Source organism: Cicer arietinum, chromosome 4 (assembly GCF_000331145.2).
Source record: "Cicer arietinum cultivar CDC Frontier isolate Library 1 chromosome 4, Cicar.CDCFrontier_v2.0, whole genome shotgun sequence".
Taxonomy (NCBI): Eukaryota; Viridiplantae; Streptophyta; class Magnoliopsida; order Fabales; family Fabaceae; genus Cicer; species Cicer arietinum.
The window spans coordinates 38,829,531-38,841,732 of record NC_021163.2 but is presented as its reverse complement, the minus strand read 5'-3'; the positions used below and the strand labels follow the sequence as shown (position 1 = coordinate 38,841,732).

The following is a 12,202-nucleotide window of genomic DNA, read 5'->3' as shown; positions in this document are numbered from 1 at the left end:
TTCCAACAGCGATCAATAGTGTGTCCAAGCCGATGACAATGCTCACATTTTGGACGAGGCTTAGAGCTGGATGGTCCTCCACGAGAACGTTGTTGATTATGTCTCTGAGATGCAAGAGCAGCAGTGTCATCCGGAACTGAAGTAATAGACTGCTCAACTGGATGTTTTTCTGGTACACGAAGGAGGATCGCTGAAGTAGTAGACATATCCGGAACAGTAACAGACCCCAAAATTTGATCACGAGTTGCAGAGTACTCCTGGGGTAGGCCATAGAGTGCAAGAAGCATGAAGAAGGTGCTGCGTTGATCCAACTCCTTCTTCTGTTCAACTGGATTACTTGCAGCAGGAGGGAGTAGCTCATTAAAGTCATGAAGTGCACTATGAACAGTGCCAAGATATGTAGAAATAGAGCCATCGAGTGACTTCGGAGTAATGATGTTCAACAAGCGGTGACAAACTCCATATAGACGTTGTGTGTCGTTAGTATAGAGTGTGTCGGCAGCCCAACTATCATAATTTGATCCATTCAATTTTTCAACAGAGAGAGGAGAGGTGATGTAGTTGGTGAAGATGCTCTTTGTTTCAGACTGGGACGCCATGGTCAGCACAGATTGTCAGAAAACGCGTCGGAACCGGGAAAACAGGGGCTGTTTGAACTGGAACTCGTATATCCGTAACTCGAAACTGAAAACTGAGGGCAGATATGGAAGCAGGGGGCCGAGGCGAGTGCGGTGGAAGAAGCGGCACCGTGAACGGCTGTCGGACGCGCCGTCACGCGCGGTGGCAGTGGGCGGCGCGTGGATCTCACGCGCAGGAGGTCAGGCGGCGCGTGGAGGCGCGTGAGGGCAGTTCTGATGATGCGGCGGAAGGGTTTGGCCGATCTGGGGTGTACGATGCTGCTGGAGTGGTCGTTCGTCGAAAAAACTCGTCAAAAACAGTGACGGCAGCGACGGCAGCGATGATAGGGCGTGAACGGCTGAACAAAAGTTGAGGAATCAGCGTATCAACAGTAGAGAGGGGAAAACCGGAGTTGAGAACACGGTTTGCCGAAGAAAATATTCACCGGAGACAATGGGTCGACCAGGTAGTTGACGATTAGGGTTGTCTCTCAGTTGGCTCTAGATACCATGTTGAATATAAAGAGTATTGAGAGACATATTGTGAATAACCCGTGTGTTTCAACTACACAGCGGAATCTCTTTATATAGACACAGGGTATTAAATAACCCTAATTTACAGTAATGCTAACGGGCCAGAATACTTACATACTTACAGCCCATATATATATTATTTACATTCTAATATAGTATTTAACAAAAACTATCTAGCGAATGTTTGACCGTAGAAAATTCAATGTTTGGTCTTTTGGTAAAATATCAATGGCAGATTATGGTTGCAAGCCAATAATCCATCATATAAACATGGTGTTACGACCTATGGCAGATATAATAGGTGCTGCGGCCTATGGCAGCTGAAATAAAATCCTTCATGGCACCGCCTTAGCAGAAACTTGACAGCGCTGGAAAATATTGGGTGTAACCTATTTCTTCTAATCAGTTCAACACATTCATTTCAGTAAAGAGGGAAAGATTAAGTTTGGTGGCAAACTGAAATGTTTTTTAAACTAGGCTGCCAGAAAAAAGAGAAACACAAAATCAAAAGCATTCTCTAAGAAATAATGGGATGCAGCCATCATTAATGTATAATATATGGTATAATAAATGCCATTTATACATCAAAGAAATGCAATGTACTAAAACAAAATGGCTGTAAATATAGAATGCCATTTACACATGCATCCAATCGAATCACAAAATTTTGCTACTTTGTTATGCTTTTTCCTGAAATATCTCCACAAAAATCTACATGTTGTGATGTGAATGCATGTGTAAAAAAGTTTTACACTGAAAGTACATACTAATTAAATCCAAAGAAAATAGAAGAAAATTTCCCTGGATGTTCCATAGAATATGTGGATACCAATTCAAGAACTGCGAGATTAATATATGCAAAAGTATGATACATCTAATAGACTGTAATTATGACAGTATCTAATTATGAAGAAACCGCACTCAGTAAAATCTGTCAAGGCAAATGGACAAATAAGACATTTTTCCCACAAACCAAAGATAGTAATATATAGCCCTTAAAATACTCCCAAGTTATAATCATCTGCAAGCAAGCAAGAACATTACGAATATCAATCCGGAGCTGTAAGGGAAGGCTTTGCTCTGTCACTTGCTTCAACAAGCTCGAACTAGCCAACATCAATTCATAGGGAGAGGATGCATTATCGAGAACATATTGGCACTGCGAAATGTAGTCAGCATTTGAGGAAAAGCATTTCAGGGTAGTTTCAGCATGTGCTCGCTTGACAGAATCCTGGGAATTATAAAGCCTCTCACACAATGCTTCCAGTTGAGCTAAAGTCTCCATTCTTCACTGCTTAGGAAGAATATCCAAGAATTCAGATGAAGTCAGTTCTTCTCCATTTTCCACGAATAAATAATATAAATCTACAAGGTTGCATGTGAATTCAAGAATATATTTAGAGGTGGAAACACAAAAAGTAATATAAAGTTCATTAAAACAAAAGCAAAAGTAATATAATGAAAACCTCAGTTCAATGCAAATCATCAGACACCATTGAAGTTGATCAAATTGAATATATAGCACTGAAATATTAAATGTTTACAGGTGTACAAGATAGTATTCTCAAACTGTTTGAATTACAAGAGTACTCTAAAATACAAAGATAGCTCAGCATAAAAGGATTATGGCAGAAATCATCAGCAAATCCAGCCACAATAGCACTGGTCCAAGAAAAATGAGCAGTATAATCCTGACATAAGAAAGAAAATGTTAAACTTATTTCAAAACTTGATTCATGATACAGAACCTTCAACTAAATAAAACAACTATTTTTTATCACACCCAAAAAACACACATAAAACAATTGTCATTCTAATTACTTGTCTTTCTTGATCAAGAAACTGTTCTAATTTCTTGGGGGATCTTCCCAATCCTTAAGGGCAATATCATTAAAACAAGAAAAACATAAGCAAGTACCTATGAATGTATGTACATTACACAACATTCATCTGTTGGTATCAGTGACCTCGCAATAACAGAAAATATATCAGTTTACGTTACAAAATTAATCAGTATCAAGCGCACAGCGGAATTTAAATTTTGAGGCATGCAAAGTTAGCAATATAGAAAATTAAAGAGAGAGAGTTAGAGAAGAAGACACAGAGATTTATCCTGGTTCGGTTGTCCACAACAACCTACGTCCAGTCCTGAAAATCCAATCGGATTTCAGATTTTCTTCTCCTTCAATAGAAAGAATCAATTACAAAGATTTTCCAGTTTCCTCCCTGAAACCTATCAATCTCTAATTATATCTTTCCTATTGAATACCCTCTGATCCTTGAAGACACTCAGCAGCCTATCACAGAATCAAAGTACGACTCTTTCTTGTTGAGCCCTCTCAACCAAGAAAGTAGCCACCAGTTTCGAGCTGGCTTTTCTTGCGTTCTATTTCGTTCAAAGATTTATTACAGAAAGAATAAAAGATTGTAAAACAAAAGGGTCTTCAATCTTTATGAATGTTGCTCTTCACAAATCTGGATATTCATGGATTGTTCTTGAGCACATTATCATTTCTCTTAGATTGTCAACAAACTGTATTGAGATCTGTAATCACAATTATGAAGTTGTTAGTTTGTTGCCATGAACCGTTTTTGAGAGCATAAGAGAAATTATGAAAGTTATGAATTGTTATATGAATAAAGATTGAAAGACAGTTTATATAGTTTCTGAAAAACCAACTACGAAATCGATTTCCCAATCGATTTTGTAAAGTTATAAAAGGTGCTAAATCGATTTGCCAATCGATTATCGCGATCTTGGTTTTCTTTAATCTTGAAACTATACAAGCTAATCGATTTACCAATCGATTCTTTAAAACAACACTTTTCAGCAGAACATGTCCAGACCTGTATAAATCGATTGCCTAATCGATTTCTGGGAATCTGTTTTGATAAAACTATTTTCAATCGATTACTCAATCGATTTGCCAAACTTCAGAGTTCACTGTGTTTTCAACAAGTTTATTTCAATCGATTTGCCAATCGATTGTTTTCAAAACAGTGGCTCAGGTTTTTGATGTCAATCGATTTGTCAATCGATGTGATTCAAAATAGTGATTCAGTTTTAATATCAATCAATTTGCCAATCGATTGTTTTCAAAACAGTGGCTCAGCTATTTGATATCAATCGACTTGTCAATCGATTTGGTGGCATGTTCCTGAAAAGTTTTTACCTGGTGTTTAGTTCAATCGATTTGCCAATCGATTGCAACCAAACTTTATCAAAATTAAAGTGTTAACAATAGATTGTCCAATCGATTGTATTTGTCACAGGTGAGGTTATTTTTCAAATGATACTTTGTCAATCGATTTGCCAATCGATTCCCTCAGCACTGGAGTGCCACTGTGACTCATTCAATCGATTTACCAATCGATGTGTTACCATCAGGTTTGATTTGTGAAATGTTCAATCGATTTACCAATCGATTACTCTCCAAATCAGAGGCTACTGACTTGTGCAGTTTTCATTTTTAATTAAGCTAATCGATTGCCTAATCGATTGCACATTCACAAACACTTAAGATTTCCTTACACCCTTGTTATGAAATCGATTTCCCAATCGATTTACATATTCAGAATTCAACTTTTGTTGATTTCTTGTGTTCCAAGCAATTTGATACAAGTGTGTGTGATTGAATTGGTGTTCCTGAAATTTTGCTCAATTGAAATATTAGATTTATCATATTAAGTATGAATATTGTTGAATTGTGAATTATGTCAAAATTAGGAATCAAAGGATCAAAATCCAACAATCTCCCCCTTTTTGGCATAATTGACAATTCATACAATTGTAACTTGAGCATATCAAACCATTTCAAAATCATACCAAAGAAACCAATTCATAGCATTAAATATGTACCAATACAGATCATCAGAGCATGTGTCAAAACAGCATGAGTATTATTACATTATTAAGTATCAGAGCAAAAACAAACAACATCAGATGCTCCCCCTTAATAATGCAACAACAAGCATATTATCAAGTTATCAAGTTATAATTTTTCTCCCCCTTTGTCAATTAAGGCAAAAAGGCAGAAAACAATTCCTCCCCCTATGTTAAAGAACATAAGCATAGGAAATGAAATCATATAACTTGTATATCAGATCAGAACAAAACAAATATGCAACAGATGTAGTATGGCAGTATTTATATGATAACAATTAATACATTTGCAAGAAAAAATCTTCAAAACAATGAGTAACTCGTACACAATGAAAGAAACAGTGATATCATCAACTTCCTTATTCTAATTAATTTTGTACAAGATAGTAGAAGGCGTGTTCTTTGGCCATATTTCAATAAAGCGAGCCAAGACAGAGGAATCATAATCAGTCGTTGGACTTCTCCTAACATCTTAAGCTTTTAAAAATGTTTATTTATTTACATAATATATGATTGCTTTACATTAATTATGGTCATTATCGAGGAAATCTAACTATAAGAACAGCATATTCAGCTCACCGTACACACCTTTAAGATGGAATAAATCCACCATGAATGAGCAATTACCAAACCAAGTAATGTGACCCAAGCACTAAATGTACCAAGGCATGCAATATGTAACCATAGTGAGTGACTAGGTGTGAGCACATTGAATGAACTATATGTCAATTAATGGGGAAATATTTTTAGAGGAGGTTAGCAATCAATACTGACTTGTAAATTCAATTTGGATTTGATAAACTCCGTAAATTGTGCATTTAGTGCTTTGATGTTCTTGACAGCAATCATCTAGGGTTTTGAAAAATGAACATCTAAATTCCTATTTTAGCTATGAACATCATGCATTAAGTAGACAATTAAAGGGTACATCGATGCAAATTAATCAAATACTTCACTGCTTTCTTCTTTTCTAATGCTAACACCTTTCTACAGTAAGGCATCAACATTATGGTGTTGTTAGGATAAAGAATAAAGAATAACTAGAGTAGTAAAGATATGTTAGACCAGTTAGTTAGTTGGATAGTTAGAGGAATAACATGTATAAACAGTAGAGAGAGAGAGAGAGCCTCCAAGGTTTTTCCCTTGTACAACAGAGCCACTGCCACTTCACTATTTACAAAGTATTTACAAATATGAATATATCCCCCCTTTATCCATGTATCCTTCACTTTTTACACATTATTCCTCTAACTATCCAACTAATGAACTAACTTCCCCTTTATTCTATATCCTAACAGGAGCCTCGCACTTGGCATTATAATTTATAACAACCTTTTCCATTGATCACCTTGGACACATTAATTCTGGAGTACCAATAGGTCATTGGCAATAACATACCAAATATTATCTAATTTTAACAAGTTATCAGTTTTGATCCTCTACAACTACTAACTATTAATGCATGGTAGCAAATAGATTCATTGCCAGCTATAGATTCACTAATTGAAACATAGCAAGCAATCGCATGCAAGATATTTTTCATTTCTTGCTTCTCAATGCTCCATATGCCAAGCCTCCCAGTTTCTAGACTAGGGGATAAGTCCGCCGCAAAAACTTTATCAACATTTGCAACGTGCAAACAAAACTCTTTCGATGGTATGCATAAAACCTGCCCTTTTCTTAAGATCGTGCATAATTGATATTCCACATGCAGTAATAAAATAATAACAAGACCATTTTCAATTGAACTTTAAACTAGAGTTCCACAATTAAAATACGTTTACAGTTTTTCACTGCAGAAAACCCTTATTACTTATAAGCTTATAGGTATTCATAGATATGTTAAATAAGAGAGCTTCTGATGCATAAATTAATTCCAAAATCAATCTACGCTAGAAGCTACTATTATTTAAAAATCTCATGGTTATTGCACATAAGTACATGTTAAGCTCCAAGATCAGCCTGTAAGGTGACAACAAATATTCTATGGAGCCTGTAAGGTGACAACAAATATTCTATGGAGCCTGTACGGATGAGCAATCACCATATTCTAATCTAAAAGGGATAAAAACACCATCACAAGTATAAATCACTATTGTGTCTGAAGCAAGATATTTATTACTCTAGGGTTACAACGCCTACAACAACTTTTTGGAATTCCTAAAATTTTTGTTGAATAAGAGAAAATGAGAGAGACATATGGTGAAACCGTGTGTCTGAACTACACAACGGAGTCTGTTTTATATAGGCTCAAGGCAATAAATACAAAAATAAATATGGGAGATATTATCCCTATTTACATGATATGTAATAAATATAAATATATTTTCAACACTCCCCCTCAAGCTGGAGCATATAAATCATATGCACCAAGCTTGTTACATATATAACTGATTCGAGGACCTCTCAGAGACTTAGTGAATACATCTGCCAATTGATCATTGGAATTAACAAAACTAGTGGTGATGTCGCCTGATTCGATCTTCTCCCTTACAAAGTGACAATCTATCTCAATATGCTTGGTCCTCTCATGAAAAACTGGATTAGAGGCAATGTGCAATGCTGCTTGATTATCACATATTAATGTCATTTGTGTTGCCTCTTCAAATTGAAGCTCTTTGAGTAATTGTTTCAACCAAATGAGCTCACAGGTCACTAATGCCATAGCCCTTTATTCAGCTTCAGCGCTAGATATTGCAACTACACTTTGTTTCTTACTCTTCCAAGATATTAAGTTTCCTCCAACAAGTACACAATACCCAGAAGTGGATCGCCTATCAATGGGTGAGCCTGCCCAATCGGCATCTGAATAACCAACTATCTGAGTATGTCCTCTGTTTTCATAAATTAGACCTTTTCCTGGAGCACCTTTAATGTATTTCAAGATTCGTATCACAGCATCCCAGTGTTCTTGACAAGGAGAATTTAAGAATTGACTTACCACACTGACTGCAAAAGAAATGTCTGGACGGGTGACTGTGAGGTAGTTTAATTTACCAACCAATCTTCTGTATCTCCCTGAATCTAAAAATGGCTCCCCATGATTAGGTAGAAGTTTGACGTTTGGATCCATAGGAGTGTCAACCGGTTTGGCATTTGTTGAAGTTTGGGAAGACTCGAATGACCTAACTGAGCATGTATAGTAAGAGGAGAATATGTGGTAGGAACGCTGTTGATGGGTTTGAGAGATAATAAAGACCATTAGACTCACATCCGACACCAATTTGTCGTCCTGATATTCGGTCTTGCAAAGTAACATTGCAATTAGTAAATGTGACAACACATTCATGAGAACGAGTCAATCAACTGATAGAAATTAAATTAAATGGACATCCAGGCACATAAAGGACAGATTTAACTAACAGAGTAGGGAGGATTTGGACAGTGCTTATCCCTTGAGACTGTGTTTGGGAACCATTGGCTGAGACTATCCTAGGTAAATAACCAGATGTTGTGAGAGAGGAGAAAAGAGTCTTATTACCAGTAATGTGATCAGATGCACCAGAATCGAGAATCCATGGGCTATGAGAAGGTGAGATGCAAACAGGTGAATTACCACTTTGTGCGGCGGAAACAGCGGAACTCAAGTTCTGACAACTCTCTCCACCGAAGAAAATCTTCATAAGTAGCCATAATCAATAAGTAGTTACCTAAAACCAGCAGCGAAAAAGTGGCGGAAGAGGGGTTTTTTTTTTTTCTTCGATGAAGAGTACCGCGCGATGAACAGTGCGTGCGATGAACAGTGTCGCGCGATGAACAGTGGACTGATTTGCTGGAAAAAAATGAACGACAAGCGACAAAGAAAAGGTAAACCGAAATTGAGACACGGTTTACCGAAAAAAAATCTCACCGAAGGACAGTGGGTCCCGGGGTAATCACGGTATAGCGTTGTCCCTCTTAATAGGCTCTAGATACCATGTTGAATAAGAGAAAATGAGAGAGACATATGGTGAAACCGTGTGTCTGAACTACACAACGGAGTGTGTTTTATATAGGCTCAAGGCAATAAATATAAAAATAAATATGGGAGATATTATCCCTATTTACATGATATATAATAAATATAAATATATTTTCAACCGAAATAATTCATCAGCACAAATTTGAACAGCACCAAGCATGCACAGTGAAGAAAATTTCCGAAAACATTCATTACAAGAAATTGATCATCCAAACGAAAAACAAGTCAAGATTAATGAAGGTGAAGTGTTAATCTGTTTGAGCAGTCAATCATCAATTAAAACGATTAAATTAACACATAGCAATATTGACAAAAAAAAAATCGAGAAAAATAAATACTGATAGTTCAATTCAAATACAATACAAAACAATTATGAAGCGTTATTGGAGATAGAGAAAATGGAGTTAGTGAGATTGTGAAAATATTCTTACAGAGAGCAACAATGGGGCAAGTTTCAGAAGAATCTGAGGTTTAAGAGAAAGAGTTGAAGAGTGGCGGTGGCGAGTGTTGTGGTAGAAGAAGGGAATATGAGAGAGTTTCAGAGTTTTGAGAATGAGAGAAGAAAAATGAAGGAAGCCTAATGGTGTTTTTTTTCTTCATTTTTTTGGTATTTTCACTTTATATTGGTTTCTTGATTGACGATTAGCTCACCTTCTCTTTATTACTTTTTTTTATCTAATATTTTATCCTTTTTTAATCTTTCAAAATTTGTTAATATTGAAATTAATTTGTATAGGTAGATTTTAATTTCTTTAATATAGACTATATTAATAATAAAATAAATACTACACTTATTAAATATGAAATAGACTAATTTTGATTTGAATAAATTTGACTGTGATTAAAATAAAATAATAAAAATTAAAAGCAAAAAATATTATAGCTACAAAGATTAATGATAAAATAAATACTACATGCATTTTAAATATGAAATAGACTAATTTCGATCTCAACAAAATTGACAATGATTCAAATACAATATAAGAACTTCAAGCAAAAAGTATTAAATCTGTAAAGGTTAATAATAAAATAAATATTACATATATATTAAATATAAAATACATTAATTTCAATCTAAACAAAATTGACTATAATTAAAATAAAATAATAAGAATTAAAAGCAAGGAATATTATATTTGCAAAGTTTAATATAATAAAATAAATATTACACGCATATTAAATATGAAATAAGACTAATTTAAATCTGAACAAATTTGACTTTAAATATGAAATAGTCTAATTTAAATTTGAATAAATTTGACTGTGACTAAAATAAAATAATAAGAATTAAAAACAAAGATATTATATTTGTTGAGGTTAATAAATATTCACACATATTATATATTAAATATGAAATATATTAATTTTAATGTAAACAAATTTAATTGTGATTAAAATAAAATAATAATAGGAATTAACGCAAATAATATTACATTTGTAAGATTAATAATAAAATAAATATTATACACATATTTAATATGATATAGACAAATTTGAATATTAACGAATTTAATTGTTACTATCATAAAATAATAACGGTAAAAAGCAAAGATTATTATATTTGCAAGTGTTAAGAATAAAAGAATTGAACTTCTTTTGTGGATTATGAATAGACTCTTTTTATCGATTGAATTAATCTTTGTTGGCTATTTAAACGTATTTTTAATAATATCACAAAAAAAAAAAATTATCTCTCAATTAAGTTTTTCTTATCTCTCATTCAAACTATAAAATATTTGTGTCACTCTCTCTTAAAAGGGTTAAAAAAAATTGCCATTGTCTTTAAATTTTAATTCAACTGATAAATTTTTGATATTGTTAGTTTGGACATTTTATCTCATGTTCGAAGTAGAGTGAGTTAATTATGATGTAATTTATCATTTATTCTAAGACAAAAAAATCTCATCATCACATTAATTAATTCAGTAGGCGTTTACATTGAAAAAATATTTTCTATTTTATTTTGTAAAATTTACGTTAATTTTATTCATTAATAAGAAAGTAAAGGACTTTTAGAGTGAACAATTGTTTATATTTTTAAAAAATGTTTAAATTATTTTTATAAATGAATCTTCGTTAACTAATATTTCATCTTATCTTCGTAACAATGGTTTACTTCAATAACTTTTTATTAATGTAAAATAAACATACATCTTAAAAAATGAAAGCACTACATATTTTCTCAAAATAAAGAGTCCATAAATAAAATACGTCTTTTGTGTTTAATTATAAGCATCTATTAGAAGAAAAAATTCTTAGAGTAAAGGATCCCTAAATGAGTACTTATTTTGTCTCTAAATACATTTTTAGTCCTTTATGTTTAACTTAATTTTTGTTTAGGTCATTTAAGTTTATTTTTTTTCGATTCAGTTCTTTAAGTTATATTTTTTTTGCACAATTAGCCTTTTATATATATTAAGTTACACACACGGTCCTTTAAGTTTAAAATTTTATCGAATTATTGTCATAAATTGTTAAGATCTAATCGAAACATCGCAACTAGTTGATTATCTAAGCTACTTTGCACGTGAAGGAAGTTAAAGATATTGATTATGTGGATAGACATTTTATTACCTTGTTTTTAAGACTATAGTTTGTTTAAATTATTGTAAAAAAAATTAAGAAATATAGACAATTTATAAGATTTGATTAATGTTTTTTGAATGATTAAATGAGAGACATATTATTGTAGTATTTTGTAGAGTTTTTAATGATTAGAAGCTTTCAGTTGAACTAATTGTTGTCGAAATTGAAATAAAAGACTAACGGTGCATACAAAATGTAACTTAAATGACTAAATTAGGATAAAATAAACTTAAAGGATCTAAGCAAGAATTGAGTTAAACTTATAGGATGATAAGGATCTCAAGAGCATGAAGATGATTCATATTTTAATAAATTAGGATAAACTTTATATATTTTAATTTGGTTTGTATTAATTCTTAGTTTGCTTTGATTTGGAATTGTAATAGTTTTATTATTGATTTAGTTTTTGTTATGTGTAAGTGAAGATAATTTTCTTACTTACATTAAGTTTATTTTAGAAAGAAAAAAAAAATGTAAGACTAATATGGGCCTAGAGAATGGTGTCACTTATGACCCATTTAGGTTTAGAGATAGACTTAGTATAAATAAGCATTTGCAACCTCATGGAAGGGAGATTTTGATTATTATTTTTGTGAGGTTTTGCTCTCTAGAGTTCTTGAA

The 12,202-nt window shown here is 33.1% G+C and overlaps 1 long non-coding RNA gene across 4 annotated transcripts in view; it reads right to left on the bottom strand.

Annotated features, from left to right (window-relative positions):
* The window catches only part of LOC140919936 (uncharacterized), a 12,125-nt gene extending 2,517 nt beyond the window's left edge, over positions 1–9,608 (bottom strand). The window contains exons 1-3 of one of the 4 annotated variants that reach the window (XR_012162630.1): positions 9,427–9,608; positions 2,618–2,842; positions 2,196–2,516 (exon numbers count right to left, since the gene is read on the bottom strand). This is a non-coding gene — a long non-coding RNA (uncharacterized lncRNA). Of the gene's footprint in view, positions 1–1,971; positions 2,517–2,617; positions 2,843–9,426 lie in introns of those variants that run through there. The other 3 variants (XR_012162629.1, XR_012162631.1, XR_012162632.1) reach the window with 3 other exon arrangements.
* Between the last annotated feature and the right edge of the window lie 2,594 nt (positions 9,609–12,202).